Genomic DNA, 13,456 nt, shown 5'->3' with positions numbered 1-13,456 from the left:
AGTGTATGTCTTTGTTACTTGGTGTAAGTGTGTGTCTGTGTTACTGGGTATCAGTGTCTGTCTTTGTTACTTGGTGTAAGTGTGTGCCTGTGTTACTGGGTATCAGTGTATGTCCTTGTTACTTGGTGGCAGTGTATGTCTGTGTAACTTGGTGTCAGTCTATGTCTGTGTTACTTGGTGTAAGTGTGTGTCTTTGTGAGTTGGTGTCAGTGTCTGTCTTTGTTACTTGGTGTAAGTGTGTGTTTGTGTTACTTGGTGTAAGTGTGTGTCTGTGTTACTTGTTGTCAGTGTATGTCTTTGTTACTTGGTGTCAGTGTATGTCTGTGTAACTTGGTGTCAGTGTGTTTGTTTGAGTTACTGGGTGTCAGTGTGTGTCTGTGTTACTTGGTGTAATTGTGGGACTTTGTTACTTGGTGTCTGTGTGTGTCTGTGTTACTGGGTGTCAGTGTATGTCTTTGTTACTGTGTCTCAGTGTATGTCTTTGTTACTTGGTGGAAGTGTGTGTCTGTGTTACTGGGTGTCAGCGTCTGTCTTTGTTACTTGGTGTAAGTGTGTGTCTGTGTTACTGGGTATCAGTGTATGTCTTTGTTACTTGGTGTCAGTGTGTGTCTGTGCTACTTGGTGCAAGTGTGTGTCTGTGTTACTGGGTATCAGTGTATGTCTTTGTTACTTGGTGTAAGTGTGTGTCTGTGTTACTGGGAATCTGTGTATGTCTTTGTTACTTGGTGTCAGTGTATGTCTTTGTTACTTGGTGTCAGTGTATGTCTTTGTTACTTGGTGTATGTGTGTGTCTGTGTTTCTGGGTGTCAGTGTGTGTCTGTGTTACTTGGTGTAAGTGTGTGTCTTTGTTACTTGGTGTCCGTGTTTGTCTGTTGCTGGGTGTCAGTTTAGGACTTTGTTACTTGATTTCAGTGCATGTCTTTGTTACTTGGTGTAAGTGTGTGTGTGTGTGTTACTGGGTATCAGTGTCTGTCTTTGTTACTTGGTGTAAGTGTGTGTCTGTGTTACTGGGTATCAGTGTATGTCTTTGTTACTTGGTGTCAGTGTGTGTCTGTGTTCCTGGGTGTCAGTGTGTGCCTGTGTTACTTGGTGTAAAAGTATGTCTTTGTTACTTGGTGTCCGTGTGTGTCTGTGTTACTGGGTGTCAGTTTATGTCTTTGTTTCTTGAAGTCAGTGTATGTCTTTGTTACTTGTTGGAAGTGTGTGTCTGTGTTACTGGGTATCAGTGTCTGTCTTTGTTACTTGGTGTAAGTGTGTGCCTGTGTTACTGGGTATCAGTGTATGTCTTTGTTACTTGGTGGCAGTGTATGTCTGTGTTACTTGGTGTAATTGTGTGTCCGTGTTACTGGGTATCAGTGTATGTCTTTGTGACTTGGTGTCAGTGTATGTCTTTGTTACTGGGTGTCAGTGTGTGTCTTTGTGACTTGGTGTCAGTGTATGTCTTTGTTACTTTGTGTAAGTTTCTGTCTGTGTAACTGGGTATCAGTGTATGTCATTGTTACTTGGTGTAAGTGTGTGTCAAAATACTTGGTGTCAGTGTATGTCTTTGTTACTGGGTGTCAGTGTGTGTCCTGGTGACTTGGTGTCAGTGTATGTCTTTGTTACTTGGTGTAAGTGTGTGTCTGTGTTTCTGGGTATCAGTGTATGCCTTTGTTACTTGGTGTCAGTTCATGTCTCTGTTACTTGGTGTACGTGTGTGTCTGTGTTACTGGGTATCAGTGTCTGTCTTTGTTACTTGGTGTATGTGTGTGTCTGTGTTACTGGGTATCAGTGTATGTCTTTCTTACTTGGTGTCAGTGTATGTCTGTGCTACTTGGTGTAAGTGTGTGTCTGTGTTACTGGGTATCAGTGTATGTCTTTGTTACTTGGTGTAAGTGTGTGTCTCTGTTTCTGGGTGTCAGTGTGTGTCTGTGTTACTTGGTGTCAGAGTGTGTCTGTGTTACTGGGTGTCAGTGTGTGCCTGTGTTACTTGGTGTAAATGTATGTCTTTGTTACTTGGTGTCCGTGTGTGTCTGTGTTACTGGGTGTCAGTTTATGTCTTTGTTACTTGTAGTCAGTGTATGCCTTTGTTACTTGGTGTAAGTGTGTGTCTGTGTTACTGGGTATCAGTGTCTGTCTTTGTTACTTGGTGTAAGTGTGTGTCTGTGTTACTGGGTATCAGTGTATGTATTTGTTACTTGGTGTCAGTGTATGTCTGTGTTACTTGGTGTAATTGTGTGTCTGTGTTACTGGGTATCAGTGTATGTCTTTGTGACTTGGTGTCAGTGTATGTCTTTGTTACTTGGTGGATGTGTGTGTCTGTGTTACTGGGTATCAGTGTATGTCCTTGTTACTTGGTGTAAGTGTATGTCTTTGTTAATTGGTGTCAGTGTATGTCTTTGTTACTTGGTGTCAGTGTGTGTCTGTGTTACTGGGTGTCAGTGTGTGCCTGTGTTACTTGGTGTAAATGTTTGTCTTTGTTACTTGGTGTCCGTGTGTGTCTGTGTTACTGGGTGTCAGTTTATGTCTTTGTTTCTTGAAGTCAGTGTATGTCTTTGTTACTTGGTGTAAGTGTGTGTCTGTGTTACTGGGTATCAGTGTCTGTCTTTGTTACTTGGTGTAAGTGAGTGCCTGTGTTACTGGGTATCAGTGTATGTCTTTGTTACTTGGTGGCAGTGTATGTCTGTGTTACTTGGTGTAATTGTGTGTCCGTGTTACTGGGTATCAGTGTATGTCTTTGTGACCTGGTGTCAGTGTATGTCTTTGTTACTTGTTGGATGTGTGTGTCTGTGTTACTGGGTATCAGTGTATGTCCTTGTTACTTGGTGTAAGTGTATGTCTTTGTTACTGGGTGTCAGTGTGTGTCTTTGTGACTTGGTGTCAGTGTATGTCTTTGTTACTTGGTGTAAGTGTCTGTCTGTGTAACTGGGTATCAGTGTATGTCATTGTTACTTGGTGTAAGTGTGTGTCAAAATACTTGGTGTCAGTGTATGTCTTTGTTACTGGGTGTCAGTGTGTGTCTTGGTGACTTGGTGTCAGTGTATGTCTTTGTTACTTGGTGTGTGTGTCTGTGTTTCTGGGTATCAGTGTATGTCTTTGTTACTTGGTGTCAGTTTATGTCTCTGTTACTTGGTGTAAGTGTGTGTCTGTGTTACTGGGTATCAGTGTCTGTCTTTGTTACTTGGTGTAAGTGTGTGTCTGTGTTACTGGGTATCAGTGTGTGTCTTTGTTACTTGGTGTCAGTGTATGTCTGTGCTACTTGGTGCAAGTGTGTGTCTGTGTTACTGGGTATCAGTGTGTGTCTTTGTTACTTGGTGTAAGTGTGTGTCTGTGTTTCTGGGTGTCAGTGTGTGTCTGTGTTACTTGGTGTCAGTGTGTGTCTGTGTTACTGGATGTCAGTGTGTGCCTGTGTTACTTGGTGTAAATGTATGTCTTTGTTACTTGGTGTCCGTGTGTGTCTGTGTTACTTGGTGTCAGTTTATGTCTTTGTTACTTGAAGTCAGTGTATGCATTTGTTACTTGGTGTAAGTGTGTGTCTGTGTTACTGGGTATCAGTGTCTGTCTTTGTTACTTGGTGTAAGTGTGTGCCTGTGCTACTGGGTATCAGTGTATGTCTTTGTTACTTGGTGGCAGACTATGTCTGTGTTACTTGGTTTAGTTGTGTGTCTGTGTTACTGGGTATCAGTGCATGTCTTTGTGACTTGGTGTCAGTGTATGTCTTTGTTACTGGGTGTCAGTGTGTGTCTTTGTGACTTGGTGTCAGAGTATGTCTTTGTTACTTGGTGTAAGTGTCTGTCTGTGTAACTGGGTATCAGTGTATGTCATTGTTACTTGCTGTAAGTGTGTGTCAAAATACTTGGTGTCAGTGTATGTCTTTGTTACTGGGTGTCAGTGTGTGTCTTGGTGACTTGGTGTCAGTGTATGTCTTTGTTACTTGGTGTAAGTGTGTGTCTGTGTTTCTGGGTATCAGTGTATGTCTTTGTTACTTGGTGTCAGTTTATGTATCTGTTACTTGGTGTACGTGTGTGTCTGTGTTACTGGGTATCAGTGTCTGCTTTTTTACTTGGTGTAAGTGCGTGTCTGTGTTACTGGGTATCAGTGTATGTCTTTGTTACTTGGTGTCAGTGTATGTCTTTGTTACTTGGTGTCAGTGTATGTCTTTGTTACTTGATTTCAGTGTATGTCTTTGTTACTTGGTGTAAGTGTGTGTGTGTGTTACTGGGTATCAGTGTCTGTCTTTGTTACTTGGTGTAAGTGTGTGTCTGTGTTACTGGGTATCAGTGTATGTCTTTGTTACTTGATGTCAGTGTATGTCTTTGTTACTTGGTGTAAGTGTATGTCTTTGTTATTTGGTGTCAGTGTGTGTCTTTGTTACTTGGTGTCCGTGTGTGTCTGTGTTGCTGGGTGTCAGTTTATGTCTTTGTTACTTGATTTCAGAGTCTGTCTTTTTTACTTGGTGGAAGTGTGTGTGTGTGTTACTGGGTATCAGTGTCTGTCTTTGTTACTTGGTGTAAGTGTGTCTGTGTTACTGGGTATCTGTGTATGTATTTGTTACTTGGTGTCAGTGTATGTCTGTGTTACTTGTTGTAATTGTGTGTCTGTGTTTCTGGGTATCAGTGTCTGTCTTTGTGACTTGGTGTCAGTGTATGTCTTTGTTACTTGGTGTATGTGTGTGTCTGTGTTACTGGGTATCAGTGTATGTCTTTGTTACTTGGTGAAAGTGTGTGTCTGTGTTACTGGGTATCAGTGCATGTCTTTGTTACTTGGTGTAAGTGTGTGTCTGTGTTACTGGGTTTCAGTGTATGTCTTTGTTACTTGGTGTCAGTGTATGTCTTTGTTTCTTGGTGTAAGTGTATGTCTTTGTTACTTGGTGTAAGTGTATGTCTTTGTTACTTGGTGTTAGTGTATGTCTTTGTTACTTGGTGTCAGTGTATGTCTTTTTTACTTGGTGTAAGTGTGTGTCTGTGTTACTGGGTATCAGTGTATGTCCTTGTTACTTGGTGTAAGTGTATGTCTTTGTTACTGGGTGTCAGTGTGTGTCTTTGTGACTTGGTGTCAGTGTATGTCTTTGTTACTTGGTGTAAGTGTCTGTCTGTGTAACTGGGTATCAGTGTATGTCATTGTTACTTGGTGTAAGTGTGTGTCAAAATACTTGGTGTCAGTGTATGTCTTTGTTACTGGGTGTCAGTGTGTGTCTGTGTTACTGGGTATCAGTGTCTGTCTTTGTTACTTGGTGTAAGTGTGTGCCTGTGTTACTGGGTATCAGTGTATGTCCTTGTTACTTGGTGGCAGTGTATGTCTGTGTAACTTGGTGTCAGTCTATGTCTGTGTTACTTGGTGTAAGTGTGTGTCTTTGTGAGTTGGTGTCAGTGTCTGTCTTTGTTACTTGGTGTAAGTGTGTGTTTGTGTTACTTGGTGTAAGTGTGTGTCTGTGTTACTTGTTGTCAGTGTATGTCTTTGTTACTTGGTGTCAGTGTATGTCTGTGTAACTTGGTGTCACTGTGTTTGTTTGAGTTACTGGGTGTCAGTGTGTGTCTGTGTTACTTGGTGTAAGTGTGGGACTTTGTTACTTGGTGTCTGTGTGTGTCTGTGTTACTGGGTGTCAGTGTATGTCTTTGTTACTGTGTCTCAGTGTATGTCTTTGTTACTTGGTGGAAGTGTGTGTCTGTGTTACTGGGTGTCAGCGTCTGTCTTTGTTACTTGGTGTAAGTGTGTGTCTGTGTTACTGGGTATCAGTGTATGTCTTTGTTACTTGGTGTCAGTGTGTGTCTGTGCTACTTGGTGCAAGTGTGTGTCTGTGTTACTGGGTATCAGTGTATGTCTTTGTTACTTGGTGTAAGTGTGTGTCTGTGTTACTGGGAATCTGTGTATGTCTTTGTTACTTGGTGTCAGTGTATGTCTTTGTTACTTGGTGTAAGTGTATGTCTTTGTTACTTGGTGTCAGTGTATGTCTTTGTTACTTGGTGTATGTGTGTGTCTGTGTTTCTGGGTGTCAGTGTGTGTCTGTGTTACTTGGTGTAAGTGTGTGTCTTTGTTACTTGGTGTCCGTGTTTGTCTGTTGCTGGGTGTCAGTTTATGACTTTGTTACTTGATTTCAGTGCATGTCTTTGTTACTTGGTGTAAGTGTGTGTGTGTGTGTGTTACTGGGTATCAGTGTCTGTCTTTGTTACTTGGTGTAAGTGTGTGTCTGTGTTACTGGGTATCAGTGTATGTCTTTGTTACTTGGTGTCAGTGTATGTCTTTGTTACTTGGTGTCAGTGTGTGTCTGTGTTACTGGGTGTCAGTGTGTGCCTGTGTTACTTGGTGTAAAAGTATGTCTTTGTTACTTGGTGTCCGTGTGTGTCTGTGTTACTGGGTGTCAGTTTATGTCTTTGTTTCTTGAAGTCAGTGTATGTCTTTGTTACTTGTTGGAAGTGTGTGTCTGTGTTACTGGGTATCAGTGTCTGTCTTTGTTACTTGGTGTAAGTGTGTGCCTGTGTTACTGGGTATCAGTGTATGTCTTTGTTACTTGGTGGCAGTGTATGTCTGTGTTACTTGGTGTAATTGTGTGTCCGTGTTACTGGGTATCAGTGTATGTCTTTGTGACTTGGTGTCAGTGTATGTCTTTGTTACTGGGTGTCAGTGTGTGTCTTTGTGACTTGGTGTCAGTGTATGTCTTTGTTACTTTGTGTAAGTTTCTGTCTGTGTAACTGGGTATCAGTGTATGTCATTGTTACTTGGTGTAAGTGTGTGTCAAAATACTTGGTGTCAGTGTATGTCTTTGTTACTGGGTGTCAGTGTGTGTCCTGGTGACTTGGTGTCAGTGTATGTCTTTGTTACTTGGTGTAAGTGTGTGTCTGTGTTTCTGGGTATCAGTGTATGCCTTTGTTACTTGGTGTCAGTTCATGTCTCTGTTACTTGGTGTACGTGTGTGTCTGTGTTACTGGGTATCAGTGTCTGTCTTTGTTACTTGGTGTATGTGTGTGTCTGTGTTACTGGGTATCAGTGTATGTCTTTCTTACTTGGTGTCAGTGTATGTCTGTGCTACTTGGTGTAAGTGTGTGTCTGTGTTACTGGGTATCAGTGTATGTCTTTGTTACTTGGTGTAAGTGTGTGTCTCTGTTTCTGGGTGTCAGTGTGTGTCTGTGTTACTCGGTGTCAGAGTGTGTCTGTGTTACTGGGTGTCAGTGTGTGCCTGTGTTACTTGGTGTAAATGTATGTCTTTGTTACTTGGTGTCCGTGTGTGTCTGTGTTACTGGGTGTCAGTTTATGTCTTTGTTACTTGTAGTCAGTGTATGCCTTTGTTACTTGGTGTAAGTGTGTGTCTGTGTTACTGGGTATCAGTGTCTGTCTTTGTTACTTGGTGTAAGTGTGTGTCTGTGTTACTGGGTATCAGTGTATGTATTTGTTACTTGGTGTCAGTGTATGTCTGTGTTACTTGGTGTAATTGTGTGTCTGTGTTACTGGGTATCAGTGTATGTCTTTGTGACTTGGTGTCAGTGTATGTCTTTGTTACTTGGTGGATGTGTGTGTCTGTGTTACTCGGTATCAGTGTATGTCCTTGTTACTTGGTGTAAGTGTATGTCTTTGTTAATTGGTGTCAGTGTATGTCTTTGTTACTTGGTGTCAGTGTGTGTCTGTGTTACTGGGTGTCAGTGTGTGCCTGTGTTACTTGGTGTAAATGTATGTCTTTGTTACTTGGTGTCCGTGTGTGTCTGTGTTACTGGGTATCAGTGTATGTCTTTGTTACTTGGTGTCAGTGTATGTCTGTGTTACCTGGTGTAAGTGTGTGTCTGTGTTACTGGGTGTCAGTGCATGTCTTGGTTACTTGGTGTCAGTGTATACCTGTGTTACTTGGTGTAAGTGTGTGTCTTTGTTACTTGGTGTAATTGTATGTCTTTGTTACTTGGTCGCAGTGTATGTCTGTGTTCCTTGGTGTCAGTGTATGTATGTGTTACTTGGTGTAAGAGTGTGTCTGTGTTACTGGGTGTCAGTGTGTGTCTGTGTTACTTGGTGTAAGTCTGTGTCTTTGTTACTTGGTGTCCGTGTGTGTCTGTGTTACTGGGTGTCAGTGTATGTCTTTGTTACTGGGTGTCAGTTTATTTCTTTGTTACTTGGGGTAAGTGTGTGTCTGTGTTACTGGGTGTCAGTGTATGTCTGTGTTACTTGGTGTAAGTGTGTGTCTGTGTTACTGGGTATCAGTGTATGTCTTTGTGACTTGGTCTCATTGTATGTCTTTGTTACTGGGTGTCAGTGTGTGTCTTTGTGACTTGGTGTCAGTGTATGTCTTTGTTACTTGGTGCAAGTGTGTGTCTGTGTTACTGGGTATCAGTGTATGTTTTTGTTACTTGGTGTCAGTGTATGTCTGTGTTGCTTGGTGTAAGTGTGTGTCTGTGTTACTGGGTGTCAGTGTGTGTCTGTGTTACTTGGTGTAAGTGTGTGTCTTTGTTACTTGGTTTCCGTGTGTGTCTGTGTTACTGGGTGTCAGTGTATGTCTTTGTTACTGGGTGTCAGTGTATGTCTTTGTTACTTGGTGTATGTGAGTGTCTGAGTTACTGGGTGTCAGTGTATGTCTTTGTTACTTGGTGTAAGTGTGTGTCTGTGTTACTGGGTATCAGTGTATGTCTGTGTTACTTGGTGTAATTGTATGTCTTTGTTACTTGGTGTCAGTGTATGTCTTTGTTACTTGGTGTCAGTGTATGTCTTTGTTACTTGGTGTCAGTGTGTGTCTGTGTTAATGGGTATCAGTGTATGTCTGTGTTACTTGGTGTCAGTGTATGTCTTTGTTACTTGGTGTCAGTGTATGTCTGTGTTAATGGGTATCAGTGTATGTCTTTGTTACTTGGTGTCAGTGTATGTCTGTGTTACTTGGTGTAAGTGTGTGTCTGTGTGACTGGCTGTCAGTGCATGTCTTTGTTACTTGGTGTCAGTGTATATCTGTGTTACTTGGTGTAAGTGTGTGTCTTTGTTACTTGGTGTAATTGTATGCCTTTGTTACTTGGTGTCAGTGTATGTCTGTGTTACTTGGTGTCAGTGTATGTCTTTGTTACTTGGTGTAAGTGTGTGTCTGTGTTACTTGGTGTAAGTGTGTGTCTGTGTTCCTGGGCATCAGTGTATGTCTTTGTTACTTGGTGTCAGTGTATGTCTGTGTTGCTTGGTGTAAGTGTGTGTCTGTGTTACTGTGTTTCAGTGTGCATCTGTGTTACTTGGTGTAAGTGTGTGTCTTTGTGACTTGCTGTCCGTGTGTCGGTATTACTGGGTGTCAGTGTATGTCTTTGTTACTGGGTGTCAGTGTATCTCTTTGTTACTTGGTGTAAATGTGTGTCTGTGTTACTGGGTATCAGTGCATGTCTTTGTTACTTGGTGTCAGTGTATGTAAAAATACTTGGTGTAAGTGTATGTAAATGATACTTGGTGTAATTGTCTGTCTTTGTTACTTGGTGTAAGTGTGTGTCTTTGTGACTTGTTGTCAGTGTCTGTCTGTGTTACTGTTTATTAGTGTTTCTCTGTGTTACTGGGTGTCAGTGTGTGTTTGTTTGTGTTACTGGGTGTCAGTGTATGTCTTTGATACTTGGTGTAAGTGTGTGTCTGTGTTACTGGGTATCAGTGTCTGTCTTTTTTACTTGGTGTAAGGGGGTGCCTTTGTTACTTGGTGTCAGTGTAAGACTGTGTTACTTGGTGTAATTCTATGTCATTGTTACTTGGTGTAAGTGTGTGTCTGTGTTACTTGGTGTAAGTGTGTGTCTGTGTTCCTGGGTATCAGTCTATGTCTTTGTTACTTGGTGTCAGTGTATGTCTGTGTTAGTTGGTGTAAGTGTGTGTCTGTGTTACTGGATGTCAGTGCATGTCTTTGTTCCTTGGTGTCAGTGTCTTTCTGTGTTACTTGGTGTAAGTGTGTGTCTTTGTTACTTCGTGCAATTGTATGTCTTTGTTACTTGGTGTCAGTGTATGTCTGTGTTACTTGGTGTCAGTGTATGTCTTTGCTACTTGGTGTAAGTGTGTGTCTGTGTTACTTTGTGTAAGTGTGTGTCTGTGTTCCTGGGTATCAGTGTATGTCTTTGTTACTTGGTGTCAGTGTATGTCTGTGTTACTTGGTGTAAGTGTGTGTCTGTGTTACTGGGTATCAGTGTATGTCTTTGTTACTTTGTGTCAGTGTATGTCTGTGTTGCTTGGTGTAAGTGTGTGTCTATGTTACTGGGTGTCAGTGTGTGTTTGTGTTACTTGGTGTAACTGTGTATCTTTGTTACTTGGTGTCCGTGCGTGTCTGTGTTACTGGGTGTCAGTGTCTGTCTTTGTTACTGGGTGTCAGTGTATGTCTTTGTTACTTGGTGTAAGTGTGTGTCTGTGTCACTGGGTGTCAGTGTATGTCTTTGTTACTTGGTGAAAGTGCGTGTCTGTGTTACTGGGTATCAGTGTCTGTCTTTGTTACTTGGTGTAAGTGTGTGTCTGTGTTACTGGGTATCAGTGTATGTCTGTGTTACTTGGTGTAAGTGTATGTCTTTGTTACTTGGTGTCAGTGTATGTCTGTGTTAGTTGGTGTAAGTGTGTGTCTGTGTTAATGGGTATCAGTGTATGTCTTTGTTACTTGGTGTCAGTGTATATCTGTGTAACTTGGTGTAAGTGTGTGTCTGTGTTACTGGGTGTCAGTGCATGTCTTTGTTACTTGGTGGAAGTTTGTTTCTGTGTTACTTGGCGTAAGTGTCTGTCTGTGTTCCTGGGTATCAGTGCAAGTCTTTGTTACTTGGTGTCAGTGTATGTCTGTGTTACTTGGTGTAAGTGTGTGTCTGTGTTACTGGGTATCAGTGTCTGTCTTTGTTACTTGGTGTATGTGTGTGTCTTTGTTACTTGCTGTAATTGTATGTCTTTGTTACTTGGTGTCAGTGTAAGTCTGTGTTACTTGGTGTAATTGTATGTCTTTGTTACTTGGTGTAAGTGTGTGTCAGTGTTACTTGGTGTAAGTGTGTGTCTGTGTTCCTGGGTATCAGTCTATGTCTTTGTTACTTGGTGTCAGTGTATGTCTGTGTTAGTTGGTGTAAGTGCGTGTCTTTGTTACTTGGTGTAATTGTATGTCTCTGTTACTTGGTGTCAGTGTATGTCTGTGTTACTTGGTGTCAGTGTATGTCTTTGTTACTTGGTGTAAGTGTGTGTCTGTGTTACTTGGTGTAAGTGTGTGTCTGTGTTCCTGGGTATCAGTGTATGTCTTTGTTACTTTGTGTCAGTGTATGTCTGTGTTGCTTGGTGTAAGTGTGTGTCTGTGTTACTGGATGTCAGTGTATATCTGTGTTACTTGGTGTAAGTGTGTGTCTTTGTTACTTGGTGTAATTGTATGTCTCTTTTACTTGATGTCAGTGTATGACTGTGTTACTTGGTGTCAGTGTATGTCTTTGTTACTTGGTGTAAGTGTGTGTCTGTGTTACTTGGTGTAAGTGTGTGTCTGTGTTCCTGGGTATCAGTGTATGTCTTTGTTACTTTGTGTCAGTGTTTGTCTGTGTTGCTTGGTGTAAGTGTGTGTCTGTGTTACTGGGTGTCAGTGTGTGTCTGTGTTACTTGGTGTAAGTGTGTGTCTTTGTTACTTGGTGTCCGTGTCTGTCTGTGTGACTGGGTGTCAGTGTATGTCTTTGTTACTGGGTGTCAGTGTATGTCTTTGTTACTTGGTGTAAGTGTGTGTCTGTGTTACTGGTGTCAGTGTATGTCTTTGTTACTTGGTGTAAGTGTGTGTCTGTGTTACTGGGTATCAGTGTCTGTCTTTGTTACTTGGTGTAAGTGTGTGTCTGCGTTACTGGGTATCAGTGTATGTCTTTGTTACTTGGTGTAAGTGTGTGTCTGCGTTACTGGGTATCAGTGTATTTATTTGTTACTTGGTGTCAGTGTATGTCTGTGTTACTTGGTGTAAGTGTGTGTCTGTGTTACTGGGTATCAGTGTCTGTCTTTGTTACTTGGTGTATGTGTGTGTCTTTGTTACTTGCTGTAGTTGTATGTCTTTGTTACTTGGTGTCAGTGTAAGTCTGTGTTACTTGGTGTAATTGTATGTCTTTGTTACTTGGTGTAAGTGTGTGTCAGTGTTACTTGGTGTAAGCGTGTGTCTGTGTTCCTGGGTATCAGTCCATTTCTTTGTTACTTGGTGTCAGTGTATGTCTGTGTTAGTTGGTGTAAGTGTGTGTCTTTGTTACTTGGTGTAATTGTATGTCTCTGTTACTTGGTGTCAGTGCATGTCTGTGTTACTTGGTGTCAGTTTATGTCTTTGTTACTTGGTGTAAGTGTGTGTCTGTGTTACTTGGTGTAAGTGTGTGTCTGTGTTCCTGGGTATCAGTGTATGTCTTTGTTACTTTGTGTCAGTGTTTGTCTGTGTTGCTTGGTGTAAGTGTGTGTCTGTGTTACTGGGTGTCAGTGTGTGTCTGTGTTACTTGGTGTAAGTGTGTGTCTTTGTTACTTGGTGTCCGTGTCTGTCTGTGTGACTGGGTGTCAGTGTATGTCTTTGTTACTGGGTGTCAGTGTATGTCTTTGTTACTTGGTGTAAGTGTGTGTCTGTGTTACTGGGTGTCAGTGTATGTCTTTGTTACTTGGTGTAAGTGTGTGTCTGTGTTACTGGGTATCAGTGTCTGTCTTTGTTACTTGGTGTAAGTGTGTGTCTGTGTTACTGGGTGTCAGTGTATGTCTTTGTTACTTGGTGTAAGTGTGTGTCTGCGTTACTGGGTATCAGTGTATTTATTTGTTACTTGGTGTCAGTGTATGTCTGTGTTACTTGGTGTATGTGTGTGTCTGTGTTACTGGGTATCAGTGTCTGTCTTTGTTACTTGGTGTATGTGTGTGTCTTTGTTACTTGCTGTAGTTGTATGTCTTTGTTACTTGGTGTCAGTGTAAGTCTGTGTTACTTGGTGTAATTGTATGTCTTTGTTACTTGGTGTAAGTGTGTGTCAGTGTTACTTGGTGTAAGCGTGTGTCTGTGTTCCTGGGTATCAGTCCATTTCTTTGTTACTTGGTGTCAGTGTATGTCTGTGTTAGTTGGTGTAAGTGTGTGTCTTTGTTACTTGGTGTAATTGTATGTCTCTGTTACTTGGTGTCAGTGCATGTCTGTGTTACTTGGTGTCAGTGTATGTCTTTGTTACTTGGTGTAAGTGTGTGTCTGTGTTACTTGGTGTAAGTGTGTGTCTGTGTTCCTGGGTATCAGTGGATGTCTTTGTTACTTTGTGTCAGTGTATGTCTGTGTTGCTTGGTGTAAGTGTGTGTCTGTGTTACTGGATGTCAGTGTATATCTGTGTTACTTGGTGTAAGTGTGTGTCTTTGTTACTTGGTGTAATTGTATGTCTCTGTTACTTGGTGTCAGTGTATGTCTGTATTACTCGGTGTCAGTGTATGTCTTTGTTACTTGGTGTAGGTGTGTGGCTGTGTTACTTGGTGTAAGTGTGTGTCTGTGTTCCTGGGTATCAGTCTATGTCTTTGTTACTTTGTGTCAGTGTATGTCTGTGTAGCTTGGTGAAAGTGTGTGTCTATGTTACTG

Source organism: Heterodontus francisci, unplaced genomic scaffold (assembly GCF_036365525.1).
Source record: "Heterodontus francisci isolate sHetFra1 unplaced genomic scaffold, sHetFra1.hap1 HAP1_SCAFFOLD_159, whole genome shotgun sequence".
NCBI lineage: Eukaryota > Metazoa > Chordata > Chondrichthyes > Heterodontiformes > Heterodontidae > Heterodontus > Heterodontus francisci.
Note: the sequence above shows the minus strand (reverse complement) of the source record.